The following is a 23349-nucleotide window of genomic DNA, read 5'->3' as shown; positions in this document are numbered from 1 at the left end:
AGGTCGCACTTATCCTCTCTCCCCAGCAGAGACCGCCGCCATGAAGGAATATATCCAAGAAAATCTCCAGCGGGGGTTTATTTGCCCTTCTACTTCTCCTGCAGAACTTTTTGACCAACTGAAGGGGGCTAAAATCTTCACAAACTTGGATCTCCGTGGGGCATATAACCTCAGCCGCATCCATGAAGGTGACGAATGGAAGACGGCATTCAACACTCGTGATGGGCACTATAAATACCTCGTGATGCCCTTTGGTCTCTGCAATGCCCCCGCTGTCTTCCAAGAATTTGTGAACAACATTTTCCGGGATCTCTTGGGAAAGTTTGTGGTCATGTACCTTGATAACATCCTGATTTTCTCCAAGGACCTAGCAAGCCATCGCTCCCAGGTGAAGAAAGTACTCTCTCGTTTGAGGAAGAACTCTCTCTCTTTGCCAAGCTGGAGAAATGTGTATTCAAAGTGTCCAAGATTCCTTTTCTGGGCTATATCATCTCCCCAGAGGGTTTCGAGATGGATCTCGTTAAAGTGTCCGTAATCCAAGAGTGGCTCCTTCCGCTGAGCACCAAGGCAATCCAGAGATTCATTGGTTTTGCCAATTACTACCGGCAATTCATTAAAGGGTTCTCTTCTCGCATTACTCCTATCCTGGCCCTCATCCGAAAAGGGGGTAAACCCAGCTTGTGGCCCCCATCTGCTATTGAAGCCTTTCAATCCCTGAAGGATGCCTTCCCTTCCGCTTCGGTTCTCTGCCATCCTGATCCAGAGTTACCTTTCTGCATCGAGGTGGATGCTTCTGAAGTTGGGGCTGGAGCTATCCTGTCCCAAAGACATTCCTCCGATGGAAAGTTGCACCCTTGTGCGTATTTCTCTAAGAAGTTCTCTCCTGCCGAGCAAAATTATGACGTAGGAAATCGAGAAGTCTTAGCTGTCAAGCTTGCCTTAGAAGAGTGGCGTCACCTCCTTGAAGGTTCCTTGATTCCAGTCACGATCTACACAGATCATAAGAATCTTGAGTTCATTCAATCTCTCAAGAGGCTGAATCCCAGACAAGCAAGGTGGGCTCTTTTCTTCTCTCGATTTAACTTTGTCTTGACTTATCGCCCTGGCTCCAAGAATCGGAAGGCTGATGCTGTGTCTCGAAGTTTCACTCCGTTGGATCGTTCTCCTGAAAGACAAGAGACAATTATTCCTCCTGTCAAGATCATTGCTTCCTTGTACCCTCAATTTGCTGATCTAATTCTGCTGGTCAATCTTCTGCCCCTCCTGATACCCCCATTGGGATGGCATTTGTTCCCTCCGAGCTACGTCTGCCTATTCTTCAACAGACCCATTGCTCCAAGCAAGCTGGACATCCTGGTCCTGCTAAGACAACTTTTACGGCGTCTAGTCTGGTGGCCGACTATTCGTAAAGATGTCAAGGACTTTGTTGCTGCTTGTACTGTTTGCGCCACTTCCAAACCTAGCCATTCTTGCCCTAGCGGGTTACTACAGCCATTGCCTGTCCCCTCTCGTCCACGGACTCATTTGGCAATGGATTTCATAGTCGAACTTCCTGCCTCCAGTGGAACACTGTCATCTGGGTCGTCATTGATCGTTTTAGCAAGATGGTCCACTTCATCCCGTTACGGAAGCTTCCATCTGCGGTGGAATTGTCTCAATTGTTCATTCAATTCATTTTCCGTTTGCATGGATTCCCAGCGGAGATAGTCTCTGACAGAGGTTCCCAGTTCACAGCTAAGTTTTGGCGTTCCTTATGCAAGGATTTGGGTATTGCTCTCCAGTTCTCTTCTGCCTATCACCCCCAAACTAATGAGGCAGCGGAACGGGTGAATCAAGTCTTAGAACAATTCCTGAGGAATTATGTCTCCCTATGCCAAGATGATTGGTCTGACCTTCTCCCGTGGGCGGAATTTGCCCATAAAAATTCATTAAAGTCATTCATCCACTGGAAGATCTCCATTAATGTCTGTGTATGGCCAACATCCTCAAGCCTTTCCACAAGACTTTGTTTTGTCTGATGTCCCAGCCGCTGATGACCATGCATATGGTTGCTATTTGGGCTGCAACCAAGTCTAATTTGGAGAAAAGTGCTCTTGTGCACAAGACCTTCGCTCATCGAAGACGTAGACCCTCTCCTCTCTACAAGGTTGGTGATAAAGTCTGGTTGTCTTCCAGGAACATTCGGTTGAAGGTGCCATCTCCTAAGTTGGGTCCAAAGTTTGTGGGTCCATTCTCCATCTCTGAAGTGATCAATCCTGTGGCTGTCAGACTTCAGCTTCCCCCTGAGATGCAAATTCCCAACGTGTTTCATGTCTCCTTGGTGAAACCCGCTACATCCAACCGCTTTTCTATGGACCAGTCTCACCCTCCTACTATCTCAGTGGATGGTCAACAAGAATATGAGGTGGAAAAGGATCCTTGACTCCAGAATCTCCAGGGGCTCTCTTCAATATCTCATCAAGTGGAAGGGCTTTGGCCCTGAAGAATGCTCCTGGGAAGGACACTCTGATGTTCATGCTCCTCGTCTTGTAAGGAATTTCCATTCCAAGTTTCCCCAGAAGCCAAGTCCTGGTGGTCCTGAGGCCCCCTGTGAGGGGGGGGTACTGTCAAGGCCGCCAGGAGCATGAAGGGACGCGTCTGCTCTCGGCGGCGAAGAATCCAAAATGGCGGCGCCCAGTCGGCCCACGTGGACGCTAGGTATGTAGCAAACTGTTCGCCGGCAAACTAGTTTGCGCGAACTTCGACTGTTCGCGTCCGCCGAATGTTCGCGAACGTCGCGCGACATTCGCCAATATGAGTTCGCGTTCGATTCGAACAAAAATCGTTCGACCATTCAACCATTCGATTCCTTCTACCGCTAAAATCGAAGGATTTTCGTTCGAATCGAACGATCGAAGCCATTCGATTGAATGAAGATCATTCGATCGAATGGCTTCGATCGTTCGATTCGAACGAAAATCCTTCGATCGAACGATTAAAATCCTTCGATCGTTCGAATCGAACGATTTTGCGGGTGTTTGAAGTTTGCGAACTGTTCGCGAACTGTTCGCATTTTTGCCGGCATTCGCGAACACATAAACGGCAGTTCGCTACATCCCTAGTGGATGCTAGGACGCCAGCGCCGCAACGCCGATCCATGCGTAAAACACGCATGTGCAAACATGCCGTGACGTCACTATGGCGCCAGATTCAACTGTAAAAGGGCGCCCAAGAATAGGTTTTGCTACCCCGAACCTGGGTTCCTGTATTCCTGATTCCTGCTCCTGCCTTGGTTTTGACCCCCTGCCTGGACTCTTGTTATTTGATCCTCATCTGCCTACCATTGAACTCTTGCCTGGACTTTGACCTTGTAAATTGCTTAACCCTTTGGATACCGAGACCTTGCACCCTCAAGAGGGCTTCCTCCTTGATCCTGACTACCTCCCTGGAGGGAGCTCCCGGCTCCCTGACAGGTACTCCACTAACAACACTGGTCCAATTAGAAAATGTTCCATTTACCACCACTCTTTGTAGTCTATCTTTTAGCCAGTTCTCTATCCAGGTACAAATACTATGTTCCAGGCCAACATTCCTTCATTTAACCAGTAACCTTTTGTGTGACACTGTATCAAATGCTTTAGCAAAGTCTAAGTAAATCACATCCACTGCCATTCCAGAATCAAAGTCACAGCTCACCTTCTGACTGAAAGAAATTCAATAAGTCTGGCAAGATCTATTATACATAAACCATGCTGGCACAAACTCATAGTATTATTATTTGCAATGAAGTCCAGTATCTTATCCTTTATTAACCCTTCAAAAAGCTTTCCTACCACTGACATCATACAGAGCTAAGCTCGCTAAGTACCCTGGGATGAAAACCATCTGGCCCCGGACCTTTGTTAATCTTAACATGTTCTAGTCTCTTTTGAATTTCCTCATGTGTGAACCATGCATCATTAGTTGTATTACTAGAATTGGGACTACTAAGAAGGAAACCTTCATTAACTGGTTCCTCATTTGTGTAGACATTGAAAAATAGTTGCTTTTTTCTGCTCTCATCAACCAGCTGACCCCCCTCTGATATTATGGGTCCCACCCAGGGCAGCCATCAGGGGGGGACAGGAGGGAGAGTTGTAGGGGGGCGCCGAGGGTAAGGGGAGCCTGGCCACGCCACACTTACTTGATTAGCCAGGCCCCCCATCTTTCTGAGAGCTGCTGACTTCGTGAAGGCATGGACATTTAAGGGGCCCTGGCCACCAATTTTCTTATAATGTGGGGGGGGGGCTGGCCACCAATTTTGGCCCCCCAATGTGGGGTCCTAGCCACCAATATTTTTTAATGGGTGGGCCCTGGCCACAAATGTTTTTTTAATGGGGGGCCCTGACCACCAATATCTTTTTATTTTTTATTAAAATGTGGGAACCCTAGCCACCAATATTATTTTTGTTTTTTCTACTGTGTGGTGGGGGGCAGACTTGTGAGGTGGGGAGGGTGGACCTGTAGGTGGGGCTTGCAGTGGGCGCAGCCCAGGGGACCCAGGAAATTTTGTCATATGGGGCCCTGTGATTTCTGATGGCGGTCCTGGTCCCACCCCTTCCTGCTTCATTTTTTTACTATTTAAATATTAAAAAATAATTTTGGGTTCTTCTTACTGCCTGCTGCACTATCCTTTTTCTTATGGAGCTTGTCTGTATAACTTCACTTGTAAAGTGCTGTTAGGGAGCAGCAGTGCAGTACAGTGCATAAAAGTGTATATATATACACACATGCAGGTATGGGATCGATTATCCAGAAACCCATTATTCAGAAAGTTCCAAATTAAGGAAAGGCTGCTTCCCATAGACTTCCTTATAATCAAATAATCCAAATTTTTAAGAATGATTTCCTTTTTCTCTGCAATAATAAAATAGTACCTTGAATTTCATCCAAACTAAGATATAATTATTCCTTATTGGAAGCAAAATCAGTCTATTGGGTTTATTTAATGTTTAAATGATTTTCTAGTAGACTTAACATATGAAGATCCAAATTATGGAAAAATCCATTATCTGGAAAACACCAGGTCCCAAGCATTCTGGATAAAGGGTCCCATACTTATATAAAACAGCACACGATTCTTTGCAAAAAGTGTATATTAAATATCAGAACATTAGTACAGCAACGTTTTGGGCAAGCCATATAAAAAAATCAGCGTTACACACGTGAGATTTAAAAGCAACATACAGGAAATGACTTCATAATTTGCATAATGACTGATCCACATCCATCATTACACTAATTTAAACCTATGCAAACATTTAATGGATTAAAGAAACAAAAATAAATAATAGTCCTAGTTGAAAGAAGACTTCATCAACAGGGGCTACAACCCCATGATTGTACATCAATACATTCATAGAGCCACCAGGATTCCCAGAACTCACCTTCTACAATATAAACAAAAACCTGAAATAAATCGGGTCCCCCTAGTGGTCACATACAATCCACAACTAAGGAACCTCAGAATAATAGCCAGAGGTAAACTACAAAGGTGCACTTCATAAGGACGAGAGGCTCAAACGTATAATGAATAATTCAAGCAACTAATGAAAGTAAGGCAGGGATTATGGATGCTGCTCATAAACAGTAATGGTTAACAAGGTAGGGTTCAAGTTGCCCAGACTTCACCATAAAATAAGTTTGTTTTCTAATGTATGATATATATATATATATATATATATATATATATATATATATATATATATCATTAAATATAAATGATCATGCTCATTGATAATATCAGGCGTCATTTATAACTGCAAATGCGGTGAGCAAAGTGCAATTTTGAGTATAATCATTATGTTTGTCCCATAATGCAGTATGTTTTTCCGAGATGTCAAGCATTGTTACACTCACAGGGGAGCGTTCCTTCTGACGCAGTTGTGCGCAATGTGACAAAATTAACTGAATTGCCCTTAGAAGTACTGTAACTCAGATGTAATTGCACCTAATATTCTGGTTGGTGTCATTTCCAGAGTGCCTGAGTACTTTAGATCAGAGATCCCCACATTTAAGTGTAAAACAAGTTGGAGAGCAACAAAATCATGCAAAAAGTTCCTGGGGTTGCACAATTTGGATTTTGATTGATTATGTGGTAGCCCCTATGTGGACTGTCAGCCTAAAGGAGACTCTGTTTGGCACTACATCTGTTTTTATGCAACTAAAACTTGCCTTCAAGCCTGGAATTAAAAAAAATAAGCACCTGCTTTGAGGCCACTGGAAGCAAATCCAAGGAGTCGGAGAGCAACATGTTACTCACGAGCCACTGGTTGGGGATCACTACTTTAGATATATGTGGCCTTTTAATGCCTGGTGCTGAGGGAACCCTGGGGCTACTGCATGGTCTAGAGGTGGTGACAGCTCAGGGTGCAGGAGTGCTCGATTCAAAACAAGAGGTAGTGGGTGCAAGCAAAACTATATGGAAGGGCAAGGAGCATAGTTTGACACAATCATCTTTAATAAATGGGGTTTTATGTGCAACTGACTATAGTGAAATCTGAGCAAATGCAACTGCTCTTGCTATTGTACATCATCCCTCGTGTTATATTTGTCTGTTGTGGTTAATGATAACCATTGAAAATTTACAAGGAGAATATATTATTCATTTCAGGTAAAAGAAAAGCTAAATAATCTCCATATTTTCCTTACATACATATATATTATATTTTTTTCTGCTGCAAAGATACACTCATAAACACTTACAATACTGTTAAATCTGATTGTGGGGTTCATATATACAAGATAGGGGGTATTGATTACTACACATTCAGGAGCCATGGAATATTGTGCATTAGTCAATCCTTTCTTCCTTGTAAAGATATTTTGGCCATGTCACTCACAGTTTCATTATATAGAAATACATACATGAATTTGTTATTTTTCACAAATACGACATATGAAAATAAGAAATAAATTGTTTTGAGGATCATGTAGATATTTGTTTTGGTATCAGAGTAATCTTATCCTTTATACCAGTCACATTGGAAATTTCTCCCTCGGAACACTGGGCACAATCGTAACAGCAGGACTGAGCTCTGATCCTTGGCACCTTCCACAGCCCAGGAGGACATTTAGCTGAACATTGAGTACTGGGGATCTAAAAGAAAGTAAACCAAAAGGTTTAGGTAGGTTCACCCTCATGTAGACATGCAAATTTTACTTTTACTGATTCTGTCATAGCAAGTGACACACCCAAATATAATGCTATATTTATTCATTTATATCGGCTAACCCTTATGTGTGTTTAGACTTTATTTATTCTTTTAAACGACCCCTATAATATTTTTTCTCAGCAATTCCTTGAATAGCCACTAAGATGGAAATCTATTAGAACTAAAACTTGCTTTTTGGCAATGATTTCAGAAAATCATGGCGAGAAATTGCAAATTCATGTCCAATTTTTTAAATCTACCAATTGAAAAATATCTTAACTGGTGAGATTGTATTCAAGTCAAGGGACGGTGACATGACCATTATAGGTTTTAACTGGAGTATTTTCAGATGTGGATTTTAAGCAGCTTTTGGGCATAAAACATCTCTAAAAAATCAATATTTTTTCCTCTCTAATATTTGAGTTTTCCCCTTTTAAAAATTCGACCAGAAAATTTTGAGTTTAATAAATGGGCCCCTATGTGTTTGTGAGGCAGGTGACTGAGACAGAAAGACAGTAATAGTGCTTTAAATAATTACCCTTAGTAGCATGTTTTTATAATAATTATTATTATAACACTTGCTGTATATACAGTACATTCTAACTCAGAAAGTAGTGTCAAATGTTTTCACATAAAGTCATTTCACAGCTTTATAAATATGTAGGATTTTTCAGTGTTAATTTGTTAATATTAGGGGACAGATTTATTAAGGTTTGAGTTGTATATTCAACGAAAATTCGACTTTTCGACTTACAGTTTCAAGTTAAAAAAATTCAAATTGTTTCTAGTTTTTTTTAAAAACTCAAATATTCAACATTGAGTATACCCTGACCCTGGAAATAGCTCAAATCCGAAAATACACCATCTATTGAGGTCATGTAGGAATCAATGGCAGAGGTCCCTGGAACCATTTGAATATGTAAATAGTCTGCTTGATGTTTGAGGATTTTTTTGGAGGGTTTTTTGCCAGAAAATTCAAATGATTTGAGTGATTTAATTATTTTTTTGCCGAAAACTCTATTAATTCCAGTTTTCGGGTTTCAGGACTCGAACTCGCAGAATCTGCTTTTTCCCATTCTAGTTTTATCTTAAATAAGACACAGTTCGAGTTTTGAGTTCATTTGAGTTCATTCAAGGTAAAAAAAAACTCTGACACTTGACCTTTAATAAAAAAACATCTAGGTATCCCTTGTTAGATGTTGTAAAAAATGTGATTATTGGATGTCACTGTACCAATGTAACATCTCTGCAATGGATTTTAATTTTATATTTTATCACTTATCACTGGAGGCTTTTTTGCATTTTCAAGCAGTCTCTGGCTGTGGAGATTTGGGGAAAAGTGTTGAAAGGTTTTATTGAGCAATTAATACCCCTTTAAGACTTGGTTGAAAGTGTTGTAATGTTTTAGAGCAAATAATACAATTCATAATCCTTCTTCCACTTTCCATAGTAACTGGTAAATGGTTTCTGGTTTCATAAACCCAATATTTAATTTGTGTCGAGGCACACAAGTGTCCATTGCAAATATTTTTTGTAACCAAGACCACAAGTCTTTGTACATTTAGTGATCACATGGAATTAACCTGCTAGAGTGATAGATATTATCAGCTTTAGAATTAGCCATATCTGACCTTGCTCTTGTTGCTCATCCATATTAATTGATAAGACCTGACATTTAATTTGTCATCTGATGGATCCCATGGTTGGAGCTCTCCTAGATAATTCACAGTTATTTGATTATCAGGTTCCAAGATGCAGTTGTAAATCATGTAACAAGTGATTAACTCTCCATTTTGTTCAAAAGAAACAATGGTGTCCCTTGTGGTCTTGTAGTGAAGTTTCTTCAGATACTGTTGTAGCTATTTAGCAAGAAATTAAACACAGAAACAAAGAAACAAAGAAAAAGCATTATACATGACCTTTACTGAAACATTTTTTAACACAACCGCAAATTACACAAATATAAAAAATCAAACATAAAAGTCGTGAAGTGAAACAATTAAGTTCTATCTAATATGCAGTACAGTATTCACCTGGTATTTTTACATTTTCTTGTGATTTTCAGGCGTTTGCTCAGCACGAGTAATTTGCATATCACGAATAGCGTGTGACATCATATCAACGGAAAGAGGCATGCTGGGAGAGTATAAATTGCTATCAAAATGGCGAATGTCTGTAATACGTTCCTCTCCAGTGCAGTTGTGAAGCTTATATTTATATAACTTTGTATACAAAAATTTTTATGTTTTTGCTTTGACAAACAAAAATGGTAATGCATCCAAATATCTTCCAGTAACTTGTCGTTGGGATGGAAACTCTCCAAATTGTACTTTATTTCTGGACTATCCAAAGAATATAAAGAATGCTGAACAAATCCTAAAATGTTGCTGAATATCTCAAGAGCATAATCCATAATGTGAGTTTTAGATGTCAGTGTCAAAGAGACAACTAATGGCTTCTCACTAAATGCATCTGTATAAATGACTAATTTTCCGATGACTCCCAGAGAAATTTTCCCGCAAAGGATAACTACATCGGTGGAGGATTTCTGAATGATGTCCTTATAGGGCATGTGACTACGGATGTTGCCAACAGATGAGATCTCATCCATATTGTCACTTATCTTTATGATGAACTCAACACATATCCCATCTATGAACAGAAAATGTCTCAATATCTGAAGTTCCTTCTCTCCACTTATATCATCAGATGTGATAATCCCAACCCAGTTCCCACCAAAGGCTTTCAGTAACTTGCTTAAAGAAAAATAATGGCCAAGATCACTTTGTAATGTCCGGAAAAAGTATGGGAAAGAGACTCTGTCACTGAGCAAAGTGTCTGTAGCTCCATAACTGATCTGGAAATAAGGAATGAAGGCAACACTCTGAAAGACTCACTCTAAATGCAGAAAAATTCAAGTCAAGACCTCCCAACACCCCAGTCTATTACCCAAACAGAGATGCAACTAAAATGACTCCTAAAGTACATTTCATGCTTTCCCTCATAGTAATATCCGCAGCACTGTGCTAATTTGTATTTATTATAAATGCTGATATAATAGATGTAGTATTATATTTTATTCCCACTACAGAAAAAGTCATAATGCTGTTTTCTTCTTTTCCTACAAAATGTCAATAATTCAAGTAAATAGAACATAGAACACAGAATTGGAACATAAATAAATAAACACATATTTATTTATATATAAAACACACTAGAATGCAACTCATCCCTTTTTATTGGGTGCATTTATTGTAGATGTGGCTTGATATACATAGTAAACTACTTAACCCCAGCACTCCAATATATAGCCCCCAGGGAAAACGTATTTGTGCACAACTTAAAGGTAACATTTATTAAAAAGAGACTAGGGATGCACCAAATCCACTATTTGGGATTTGGCAGAATCCCTAAATCCTTTGTGAAATTTGGCCGAATACGAAACTGAATCTGAATCCTAATTTGCATATGCAAATTTGAATCCTGCTGAAAAAGTCTGAATCCTGGCTGAATCCTGAACTAAATCCTGGATTCGGTGCATCCCTACTTTGTACAAACTTTGTAACTAAAAGTGTCTCTTTTTAAAAAATAAGGTTTCCGTGGGGGCTATATATTAGAGTGCTGGGATTAAGTTGTGTAGTATATATATATATGGAAAGAGAAGTGCACTACCCTTTACAATATTTAGGTCATCTGTCCCGAGTGTTGGTAGAAAGTAAATACTGTATGAATAAAAAACTGTTCTACACTCATTTGGAACCTAGTGCAAATAAGTGATTTAATGGAGAAAATCCAATGTTTCTAGCACTGATGTGTTCTTCCTCAGGGACCAACAAACAGAGCACACACATTGAACACACATTGAAATAGCCCCCACCCATCCACATACTCACACTTTTGGTTCCAGCTAGTGTAACCATGTCAACCAATGTAAACACTTCTCAGTGTATTGCAAGATCAGTGATCACTGTGGGTACATATGGGGGACACTATGGCTGGTTAGTCAATATGAGTATGTGAGTATGGTGATCCAACTGGCAGGCACCGTAGTAAAGGGGTTGTTTCCAATTATGTGTATTGTGCAGACAATTCTGCTGCCATGCTTGTCAAGTGTAGAGTCCCATGACATCACCAAATGTAGTTCAACTATCACTTTCCATACTGACTACCAGCTGGCCACCAGTGTCACACAGGGATACTGGATCCACTGAATACAGAGGCTCTCCTCTAAAGGGGGCAAAAAAGGAGGTCTCCCGTGTGGGACCATGAGATGTTCATATGTGTTGTAGGCACATTTTCCGCTGACTCAACTGCCACATGAAATGTAAAAAAATACAATCATAAATAAAGATAAATGTTTAATATTTAAGATCTGATGCGATTTGGTCATTTTACAATCTGGCAAACGGGGCACTATTGTACTCCTTGATAAGAGCTACTATCATGCAGAACTAGTGGGCCACTATCTGACACTTCCACATACTGTTAACTTCTTTGTGATTCCACCATAAAATTAATATCTGTACTTGACTCACTGCTACTGATGGGAAGTGTTTCAAGTTGGGTAGATATTCCCACCTATGAGTCTCTCTCCACCCTCCGGTACCTATTATTCATACAATACCAAAAATCCACAAATCAATCACCAGCCCTCCTGGTTGACTTGCTATGTTGCTAACCCTTTTTTATGGCTGATAGTAAAATGCATGGACTACATAGTCATGGTGCTAATGACTTTAGATGTAGCCAGCCCCTACACTATTATTGTAGTGTTTTATCAACATAGTTTTACATTCATTCATGTCATTGTATGTGTAACTTAAAATACCATGTGTTAGTGGCAGGTATAATGTCTGGCAGGTCCTATGTTTGATTTCAACCTGTGCACAAAGGAGTTTGTTTCTTCTCCCTGTGTTTATGTTCCTACTGCAGTCACCTGACTATAGCTGGAAAGGGTGGAAGCTACAACTTGGAGCTGGTCACTGCTCCTGTGTAAACTATAAAAAGGGAAAGTTAACCATTAAATTGGTGACCTTGAAGTAGTTGACCAGTTTGAAAACATTGAAATATATTTACAAACAATCCATATTTTGTTTAAATGGGAAGGCATCTTGTAACACAAACTGTAATGCACAAACTGTCTCCATGTCCTTAATATATGGATAGAGAACCTCTATTTGTGTGAATTTTGTGGTCACAACCTCATTGCACCCCTGACTAATGGTTTAAAATTTAACGGTGAGCACAATTTTCCCTTTATTGTTATAATGTAGCTCATCACTAGTTGCCTCTTGCAGGGGCAATAGTTAAATCAGGAAGAATTGTGAAAGTATATAAATTCAAGGTAAAAAAGATTACACAAATTACAAATAGGCAGCTTTCTTGCAAATAGTAATTTCAAAATTAATAGTTTTAGCTGAACAGGCAAAAAATATCAAAGGGAACATAATGCAAACAATGTCAGTAGAATGTTTAATCTGAAGGCCCTTTTACACCAAATCATGCAGCTGAAAACATTATGTTGGTTGTGATTGGGGAAAAGTAGATTGTTGTTTACTGTTGATGGAAATTCCTGCCATTCCAGTTCAGGAGATTACTTCTTTTTTTTTTTTTACTAATAACAATTAGTAATAACAAATTAATGACCCTGACTTTCAAAGCACTTCACAACTCTGCCCCACCCTACATCTCTGAACTCATCTCTATATACTCACCCACTCGCTTACTACGCTCCTCTACTGACCTGCTACTCAACTCTTCTCTCATTACCTCCTCACATGCTCGCATTCAAGACTTTGCAAGGGCTGCACCCCTCCTCTGGAACTCTCTCCCACGGTCTGTCCCACTTTCTCCCAACCTTTCTGCTTTCAAGAAATCTCTGAAAACGCACTTCTTTCGAGAAGCCTACCCTCACTCTGCTTAACTACCAAACGCAACACCACATACAACACCACATTTCTCACCCACTTAATTCGATCTTGCCCACTCCCACACCTTGTGTATTACTCCCTTCCCTTTAGACTGTATGCCTATGCATAGGGCCTTCCTCACCTTTTGTACCTGTATTGATTGTGATGTTTGTTACTCCATATAGTCTATGTATGTAATTCATGTGATGTAGTTGTATAATCACATTTACTTTACAGTGCTACGCAATATGTTGGCGCTATATAAATACATGTTAATAATAAACAATATTGTTTTTTCTCACCTGGGAATATCCGAGCAAGCCCAGAATATGAGCTATGGGTACAGTTGTCTCTGAGGTGAGATCCCCAATAAATCCAGCAATGTTTCTCTTTCCCACACAGGAGTAATTTGGAACCGGCTCCCTGGTACCAGATAATATCTGGAATACACTCTTTATAGCCTTCCTTGGGTCCCCACAGGAATCATATATATGGTACCCCAGAGTCAGGTTGGGGAGCAAGGATGGATCGTTGTTGTTTGTCTCAATAACAAAATTGAAATCAACAAACTGTCTGTAATACTCAGGGACAGGCCTGGAGAAAGACAATATTACTATATCGGTGTGTGATCTGGATGTTTCTTCATCAAGCAAAGTCCTGCAGGATGTATTTCATATGCTGAATGCAGGGACAGTAGAAAATGTTGTCTGTAAGTACATTCCCATTGATAAGTCTTTTCCCTAAAGTCCACATTTTTGGTTACTTAACCCTAATTCCAGCTGAAATCACTACCCTCAGGGCTTCCACCCTCCTACAAGTAATGCCCTTGGCAAATACTTACTGTAAGTGCTCCGCTTAAATTCCAGTCCCAAACACAAATGCCATTTTAAATTCCTCTCTCCCTCCAACCAAAAAATGGTTGAGCCATATAAATTTATACATATTGGAAAAACTGGGAAAAATTCTAAGATACTGGAGGAGATTTTCAACTCTGCTATAAATAAAAACCAAGTGGTACCCTTGGTTTTAGTCTACCGGGTATTAAAGTGTATATGGTCCTCAAAACTTCTACAATTAATACAATTTGCCAGTTTTACACAGAAGTGCATATAGACCCTCAATGTTATAGACCCCTTACCTCCAAGACTGGCTCCATGCAGTAGCAAAGCTGAGTACATCATACATTTAAGAAAACATTGGATAAATGGCTTTCTGTATATGAAACAGCAGAAGAAGAAGCATATTGTTTGTATTATGTGGTTATTCAGCTGCAACTGATATTGTGAAAATGATGAGAACAACGAGCAACTGACCATAAAGTATATAACTATAGCTTATGCTTTACCCCTGTCCTTTATGCTCTTTCTCCCATTCCTCCTCTATTTTGCATTTCCTAGGCCCTCTCTCCCTCTAAAGGGACACAAAAAAATAATAAAGGAAAAAAAATATAATCTTTTTCACTTATTTTTCTACTCAAAAGAAAGATGCATTTGTCAAAATATACCCCCTTCTTTTACATTTGCATTATAGTTTAGTGCCACCCAGAAGCTGCTGTCTAGGAGAGTGAGCATGCTCAGCTCATACACCCTTGATCTTCCTACAGATACAAGTTTTTAGGCTTATGGACAACCCTGATGTCAAAACCCACTTGGTGGTTTGGCAAAAAATCATACCAAGAATAGCCATAGTTGGAAGTTTGTAGCCTGGAAGGAAGGGTTATTATAGGATGTTTGCTAGAAGTAGCAGGTTATGTTATGTTGTTTCTTTTGAATTAGCATTTTTCAATTGTAACAAAGGGAAAGAGATTTAATTTAATTTGTGGCGAAAAGACCTTGCTCCATTCAGTTCCGGTTCTTTAGACTTCAATAGAGTTTTCACATGATAAACCATGAGATAGGTTTTTCTGAATTGAATTGAGTCTCAAAATAAATCTCATTCATGAGTTTTCCACCTTTTTCTCACTGAATTAAATCTGGCCTAAATCATGTGATTGTAAACAGCAAATTAATAGCATTCGGACTAGTGTTTGTACACAACTCATAAGACAGAGAAGAGAGAAATAATTGTAAAACAAAACACCCTATTATAAGTACTTATACAAATGAGTGATAACCTATTTTGGGACAGACACAGTGATGATCAAACAATCCTTTTTGAAAAAAAAAGAATTGGTTGTAAACTTTTTGTAGAGCAGTTTTGTTGAGCAATTTTAGTGTGTGTTTGATGGGTTTTCAGATATGTATTGCAGTGCAAAATGTGAAATTGTGGCCCAAGCATAGTTCTTGATAGAAAGTTGTAAATCTGGACATTGGTGCATTGCTGTTACATGTGCAATTACTTCATTCTTTCTCTTCCCCTGTCCTGATGTGCCATTCCCCTCCATGGGTTTTATGTATTCTGCATTCAGGATAAAGCTACAGGATAAAGTGTGGAGAAGGGAAGACAAAGTGGTACCAATATATATATATATTCATACATATGACTATCTAACCCAAACCATTGCCGATCTACTGCATATGAATTTATGTGATCTTCTCCTGAATTCAGGATAGCATGGGGAGAGGGGAGCAGAAATCAAACATAAAACTTTATTTGTTTCAATTTATGAAAGGATAAAGTAGTAGAAAAGTGTTCCTCTATGTATAAATTGGATAAGGATTATTTTATCGTGGATGCAACTAAATGATACTGATAAGGAATGTATAATTCAATCACTGTGACAGTTGTGGGCTATTGCAAATGCTATATACAGGTATATATACAGGTATGTTATTCAATATGAGAACACATATGGGGAAAATTCTAATCTTTAACTTTCAGGACAAAGACCAAAAGGTACCTCTGCATCTTATTTTTTCCAATATTTTTCCTGTAACGCACGGGACTTACCAAACACACAGCATTCTGTTGTAACTATCCCACGGATACTTAAAGGAAACTATGAATGAGTTGACAGTTAGTACTCCTCCGATCATAATATCTCCTTCTTTAAAATACTCATAGTCCTCATATGTGCCAATGATCTTCAGTTTACAAGCAGGATTTCCAATCCAAGCCCAAGAGTTGTTAGTTACCAAACAAACAACAGATATCAGATATACCAACACTGTAATGTTAGAGTTAGAGGCAGCCATAGTTTTAGCATCACAACCCTGGATAGTACAGTGTACCCCAGAACAAGGCAAAAAATATTTTCCCTGGTACCGAATGCAGGGGATACAGGATACAGTTGCATCTGTAGAACAATGTGATCCAACCCTTGTTTTATACTCTGAGCATTTACACAGCTCCCTGAATATAACCAGGTTCCTTTAGGATCATCTCAGAATGTTCAATAGAGGGTTTATTAATAACAGCTGTAAAAATAACAGTATAACTTTCTCTTTATTATTATTATACCTCTTTAGACTGTATTTTTAATTGTATGTCTTTATTATTGTTATACTGAAATGTTATCATGATTTAAAGGATCACAACACATTCCAGTTTTAACATAAGTGTATTGCTATGGGGCCCGTTTATGAAGCCTCTGGTCAAGTTTTTTCAGCGGAAAACTCAAATTTGAAGTGCAACCCCCCCAAAGCTGCTAAAAATCTGAATCCCAAAATATTCCTTCTAAAACCTGTCAAGGTCATGTAGAAATCAATGGTAGATGTTGTTTCTTGACATTGTGATCTTTGCTGGCTTACATATGATAATCTGGAAACAATGAAAAAATCGTACAATTTGGATGTCAAATTTGAAAAAGTTGAACAAATCAAATTGTTATATGATTTTTCAAGACTTTTCCCGCACTGACTTTTTCAATTAGATTTTTTTGATAAATTTGTTAAATTCATGTATAAATTCAGTATAAAATTAATCTCCTTTGAGCTGCCTTTCCCAGCCCCAGCAATATGCTCTGTCCAAAGTAAGCCTAAAGGTTCCCATAGATGCAAAGATCTTTCGTTAGTGAACGATTGATTTAAGTGCAATCCGACCAATCTGTCAAAATATCGGGAAGTTAGTGGGAATCGAACGATTGTGTGATTTTTCTTCCCATCTGTCAGAAAATTGATCTGGCAGGTTAAAAAAATGTTGTCACTCCCAGTGCAATCTATCCATATTTGCAGGACCAAGCAGGCAGCTACCCTCCGTTTTCCAGGCAATATCGACTGAAATGGTCTTTTTATTTGATGGACAAATCGTACATTTAAACAATCGTTTTGAGATAATCGTGGTCTCACGATAACGAAAAGATCTTTACATGTATGGCCATTTTAACCAAGTAACCATCTGGATTGGGACTAGGAATTAGGGTCAGAACTGAATGCTATGTTCAATCTGAAAACTTGATTATGGAGAATTTTTTGTGCTACCATATAAGAGTTTCAAGAAATATGGAGCATCTTTTCAGTTGGTCTCAATTGGAAGGAAAATATAAGAAAAAATAAATATGGTGTAGTATTAAATTACATAGATATCACCACCAATATATTCACTAGGGATGCACCAAATCCAGGATTCGGTTCGGGATTCGGCCAGGATTCGGCCTTTTTCAGCAGGATTCGGATTCGGCCGAATCCTTCTGTCCGGCCGAACCGAATCCTAATTTGCATATGCAAATTAGGGGCGGGGAGGGAAATTGCATGACTATTTGTCAGAAAAGAAGGAAGTAAAAAATGTTTTCCCCTTCCCACCCCTAATTGCATATGCCAATTAGGGTTCGGATTCAGTTCGGTATTCGGCCGAATCCAAAAAAGTGGATTCGGTGCATCCCTAATATTCACCACTGTCAACGTATGCAAACTGGTAAAAATATTCCCTTTAATATAATGAAAACTCATATCATATTAAAGACTCATATCAACATTTGCAAAATTTTTCGAATTTGTAAAATAATTTGAAAAAGTTAAATACTTGAAAGGGCACTTATTTATGTAAAATAAACATAATTGTGCTATAAAAAACACAATCTATTACTCATTTTTAATTATACTACAATATTGTGGCTGATAATGAAAACAGCTTTTGTTGAAACTCAAATTCCGTATGTTGAGTAGTTGAGGGAAATGGGTATGAAACCTGGATTAAGGACAAAAAACCCTGGCTTTATCTTATTATCCAGCATAGATCACAATGTCAAGAAACAACTTCAGGGACATCTACCATTGACTTCTACATGACCTCAAAATAAAAAAAGGGGGATTGTGGGTGCACTTCAAGGCCAAGTTAAATGTGTTTAAATACAATGTAAGTGCTACTTATTTGGCCAATTAATCAGTGCACTTCCCTGGCCCCCTGTCTCATAAGTTATTCAGTATATATGTAAGTATATGTAAGTATATGTATATATATATAAGTGATGTATATATATAAGTGAATGTGTTTACAAAACAGGGTTTTTAGTTACAAAGTTATGATCATAAAGTTGATAAGCCACCATATCACATCAAGGTAAACCTCATACTGTGGTCCCTAACTTGTTTATCTTTGGTCGTAGCATAAGAAGGCTTGTACCTCTGCATAGTACCATTACTTATGAGATAGGGGACCAGCCAAGGAGCATTGATTCATTGGCCAAATCAGTAGCACCACACACCTGCCCCTTTAAACAAATGGGGGCCCAATGCTTGGTTTGGGGAATTTCTCTTGATTAAAGCCACAAGCTAGTGGTGGGGGAGGATCTAGCCCTCAGACTGACACCAAGGTTCAAAAGATTACAAGTAATGTTACTGTAGGGAATCCGTGCAAAATCATTGCACTTATCCCTGTAAGGGCAGAGAGCCTGTGTGTGTGAGCTGTTACCTAGCAACCAGCTATTCAGTGCAACAGGAAGTGACACATCAGCTAGTGAGTGTCAGGCAGGAAGAGGAAGTCACAGAGACTGGCAAAAGAAGAAAGCCTGGCATAGAGAGCCACATGGTGGACAGAGAAGGAAGCCAGAGAGCTGCTGGTGGGACCAGAGAGCTGAGAGGCTGCACCACATTCATTTGGATCAGACTGGCACAGGGAAGCCACATACTGTGTCTGGAGAGACAGAGAGTGTGAGAGGAATCCAGACTGGAGGAACAACCAGCAGGAGATTCCTATCTGAGCATCCAAAGGGGCTGCTAGTCTCACTGTATGTCTGACTGTACAAAAACATAGAGTGTAGTGCTACACAATCAGTCTCACCGCTTTTTGAAGCATCGGGTGCCAGCTGCGACTCTGTCTGCCCAGGTCCAGTACAAATTCCAATACAAATTCCAGCAGCACTCCGGTAAGGTGAAAAAAATTTATTTGTGCAAATGAAGCAACGTTTCGGGCATAACCAGCCCTTTATCAAGCTTAACACCAGTGTAACATTTATGCCTTTATATACCTCAGTAGGGGGAGGGGAGAACACATTGCCTCCTCCCATGTGACCAAATTTATTTTAACCCTTTGTGACATATAAAAATCCATAAAATCCATAATAAATATTTAATAAATATTCAAGTACCTTTTGTTCATATATAATCCAAAATACCAAAGTGTCCAAAGTGTCCAGTGTCCATTAAAACTCTGCAACTTGCAGTAATATGGTTTGCTTAACCAGAAATCTTGCAACATACGTTTAAAATCACTACTCACAATTTTTGTGCTCTAGTCCTGCGCCGAAAATGCCTATGTATTGAGAAACACAGCCATTCCCAGAGCACGAGCTGTATTAATATAAAAACAAAAAGATACAAAACAATGTTACACTTAGCACAAATGCAGGTCAACCTCATTTAGTTAAATAAATAGCATTGGTGTGTATTCCCGATTTAAACCACCTGGATCAAGTGTCCCTAACTTCTGTATCCACTTCATCTCTAGCTTTTTTAACTGTAGGTTACGGTCTCCTCCACGTCTCAAGGCTTCTACGCTGTCTATCACCTGATACCGCAGTTGACTCACTGTATGTCTGGCAGCAGTAAAATGTGCTGGTATCGGAAGATGTGTGTATCCACACCGTATATTTGATTTGTGTTGCTTAATTCGATCTTTCACTTTTTGTGTGGTCTCTCCCACATATGCTAAACCGCATGGGCATTTAATTAGGTACACAACGAAAGTTGAATTACATGTAAAATAACTTTTGATATTAATCTTTCGTCCAGTCTGTGGGTGTGTGAACTGGGATCCCTTAGTGATATTATTGCAACTCGCACAGTTCAAACAAGGGAACGTACCCATTTTGGGGACCCCTAAAAATCTTTGTCTTGATTTTGTTAGTGAGCCCACATCTGCTTTTATCAAGGTGTCCCGAAAATTTTTTCCCCTTTTATATGCCATTAATGGTGGCTCGGAGAAAGTTTTTATATGTGGTGCACAGGTTTGTAAAAGGTGCCAATGTTTGTTAATGATATTCTTCACCTTATTGCTAGCAGTCGTATATTGACTAACAAAGGCTAGTCTCGAGGTTTCTTGTTTCACCCTTTTTGTTCTTAACTCTCCTCGGGGGATTTCTTCTACCTCCTTTCTCACTGTTTCTAGAAGTTTTTTAGGGTACCCTCTCACTTCAAATCTCTTTTGCATTTCATCTAGTCTTTGACCCTCTTTTTGTTGTTCTGAGACAATTCGTCTCACTCTCATGAATTGTGACTTAGGCAAATTATTTTTCAATGAAGGAGAGTGAAAGCTAGAGAAATGCAAGAGATTGTTGCGTTCTATTTCTTTCTTGTACAGGTCAGTCTGTAACCGAGTGCCTTCCTTTTTGATGGTTACATCCAAAAAGTTAGCTGTCTCTGCATCGTATGTCAAAGTGAAGTGTAGTGTGGACACCCTGGAATTCAAATAGGTAACAAAGGTTAACAAATTTTCCTCTGATCCTGTCCATAACATCACTATATCGTCTATATAGCGATAATATAGTTGGCAATGCTGTTGATATAGGGTATTAGTATATACAAATTCACATTCAAAGTTATCCATGTACAAGTTAGCATACGTGGGAGCAACATTATTCCCCATGGCGGTCCCCTGTAGCTGTTTATAGAATTGATCTTGGAACATAAAATAATTTTCACGTAAGACCACCTCTAGTAACAATAGCAGAAATTCTTGAATTTCCAGCGAGTAATTGCCATTTGTCAGAAGGGTTTCTCGTACTGCCTTAAGCCCTGCGTCATGCATTATTGATGTATAGAGACTCTGTATATCCATTGTCACTAACAGAGTCTCATTTGTCACCAAGCAATTTTCTAATATATTCAACAAATGTGTTGTATCTTTAAGGTAAGACTTAGTATTGACCACATAGGGTTGTAAAATCTTATCTAGATATAATGACAAAGGGGCCAGTATTGACTCATTACTAGCCACTATCGGTCTACCCGGAGGGGATTGCAAGTTCTTATGAATTTTTGGTTTTTGTGTGTCTGACTGTGCTGGACTCACCTGAAGAGACCTCTGAAGTATCCAAAGAGGATTTGTGAGTATCCTGGTTAAAGGGACAGTACCCTAAAGAGCGCTGAAGATAAACAGGCTGTGTATTAAAGGACATTAAAGGACTTTACCTTTTTTCTTAGTTAGCTAGACAGATTGCACTAGCAAGTTAGTTAGTCAGGCCCTATTGCCACCAGTTAGGAGTGCTGCATGTATTAGGTGCCCATTTATTTTATATAAACCGTTATTTAGTTTAACCAATAGTGTGTGTGTGTTATTACTGTATTCCTAGTGGGGCCAACCGTAGGTCATTCCCGGATCCCACTAGGTGGAGGCACTGCGCTAGTAAGTACCAGGTACCCAGTCTCTCCCAGTACCACTGCGGAGTGGCTCAGGTTTGTCCCGTGTCATCAGGTAAGGGTTAAAAGGGTTACATTACTATGCAGGGAGGTACAAGACCTTTTATACTATGACCAGAGGTAAACAAGTTAGGGACCACCATGTGGGGTTTACCTTGATGTGGTATGGTGGCTTATCAACTTTATGATCATAACTTTGTAACTAAAACCCCTGTCTTTGTGAACACGTGCACTTTTATTTATACTGAATTACTTAGGAGACAGGGGCCCAGGGAATGTGCACTGATTAATTGGACAAATCAGTAGCACTTCCATTGTATTTAAACTAGGGATGCACCGAATCCACTATTTTGGATTCGGCCGAATCCTTCACGAAGGATTCGGCCGAATACCGAACCGAATCCAAACCCTAATTTGCATATGCAATTAGGGGTGGGAAGGGGAAAAAAATTTTTACTTCCTTGTTTTCTGACAAAAAGTCATGCAATTTCCCTCCCCACCCCTAATTTACATATGCAAATTCGGATTCGGTTTGGCCGGACAGAAGGATTCGGCCGAATCCTGCTGAAAAAGGCTGAATCCTGGCCGAATCCCGAACCAAATCCTGGATTCGGTGCATCCCTAATTTAAACACATCTAAACTTAGCCTTGGGGTGCTCCCACAACCCCCCTTTTTGTTTTTCTACATGACCTCGACAGGTTTGAGATGCAGTATTTTCGGATCTGGACTGTTAGCAGCCTCAAGGTATAAATCTAAAAAAAAAAATAGTTATTTTTATCCTAAAAAACTATATTTTTTTAGAGCTTATACAACTCGATCTTTAATAAATAACCAACTAAGTGTAAAAACTCATATTTGAATATGATAACTATGGCCCACTGTGTTTTGTACTAACTATCCACTCTGGCTAGTGACTAAATTATGCAACACTTCTAAGGCAAAAATGTACAATGCCCAGGCAGAGAGAAAAGAACAAAAAAAAAGGTGCAAATTATAGTTTTTTTTAAACTTTATGTCTGGACTAATGCTCTAGAATGGACCTCAAAGACTTGCTCCTCCCAAGTGAGTACAGCATTGACAGGGTAGGCTGGGGCAGGTACTTTTGTATCCTGAGCAAACAGGTTCTGTTATTAGATCTAGTGTGTGTCTGCAATCTAAGTGCGAGATAGTGAGGGGGTTTGAGTAATCTTAGCAATTGTCTCTGTAATTATGACTTTTGACTTGTTCGCTCTTTTACCTCATTTGGTTGGTTTTGATTTGGATTTGCTAAATTTTTAGTATGAGCTCAGCAAAAAATTCTGCATTTCTCTACTGGCTAATATGTTCACAACACTGCCAAAAAAATTTACTGAGAAAAAATGGGTTGACAAAGTAGCCATAACATTTACTGAAAAAAAAGTTGCCATAGAAAAAGTCATTGCGAAAAAATACCCATTGACACCAATGTATTCTGCACTGGAAGAGTTGCCAGAAAAAGTCAATGCATAAAATTTGCCATCAAAAACATCATTGACTTCAAATTGTTATGCAAATTA

General features: G+C 39.2%; 1 pseudogene; it reads right to left on the bottom strand.

The window, feature by feature from the left end:
* LOC121401494 overlaps positions 1–16215 on the bottom strand; it is a 39996-nt pseudogene extending 23781 nt beyond the window's left edge.
* Between the last annotated feature and the right edge of the window lie 7134 nt (positions 16216–23349).

The sequence above is a fragment of the Xenopus laevis genome, chromosome 1L (assembly GCF_017654675.1).
Source record: "Xenopus laevis strain J_2021 chromosome 1L, Xenopus_laevis_v10.1, whole genome shotgun sequence".
Lineage (NCBI taxonomy): Eukaryota > Metazoa > Chordata > Amphibia > Anura > Pipidae > Xenopus > Xenopus laevis.
This window is presented reverse-complemented; position numbering and strand designations above follow the sequence as displayed.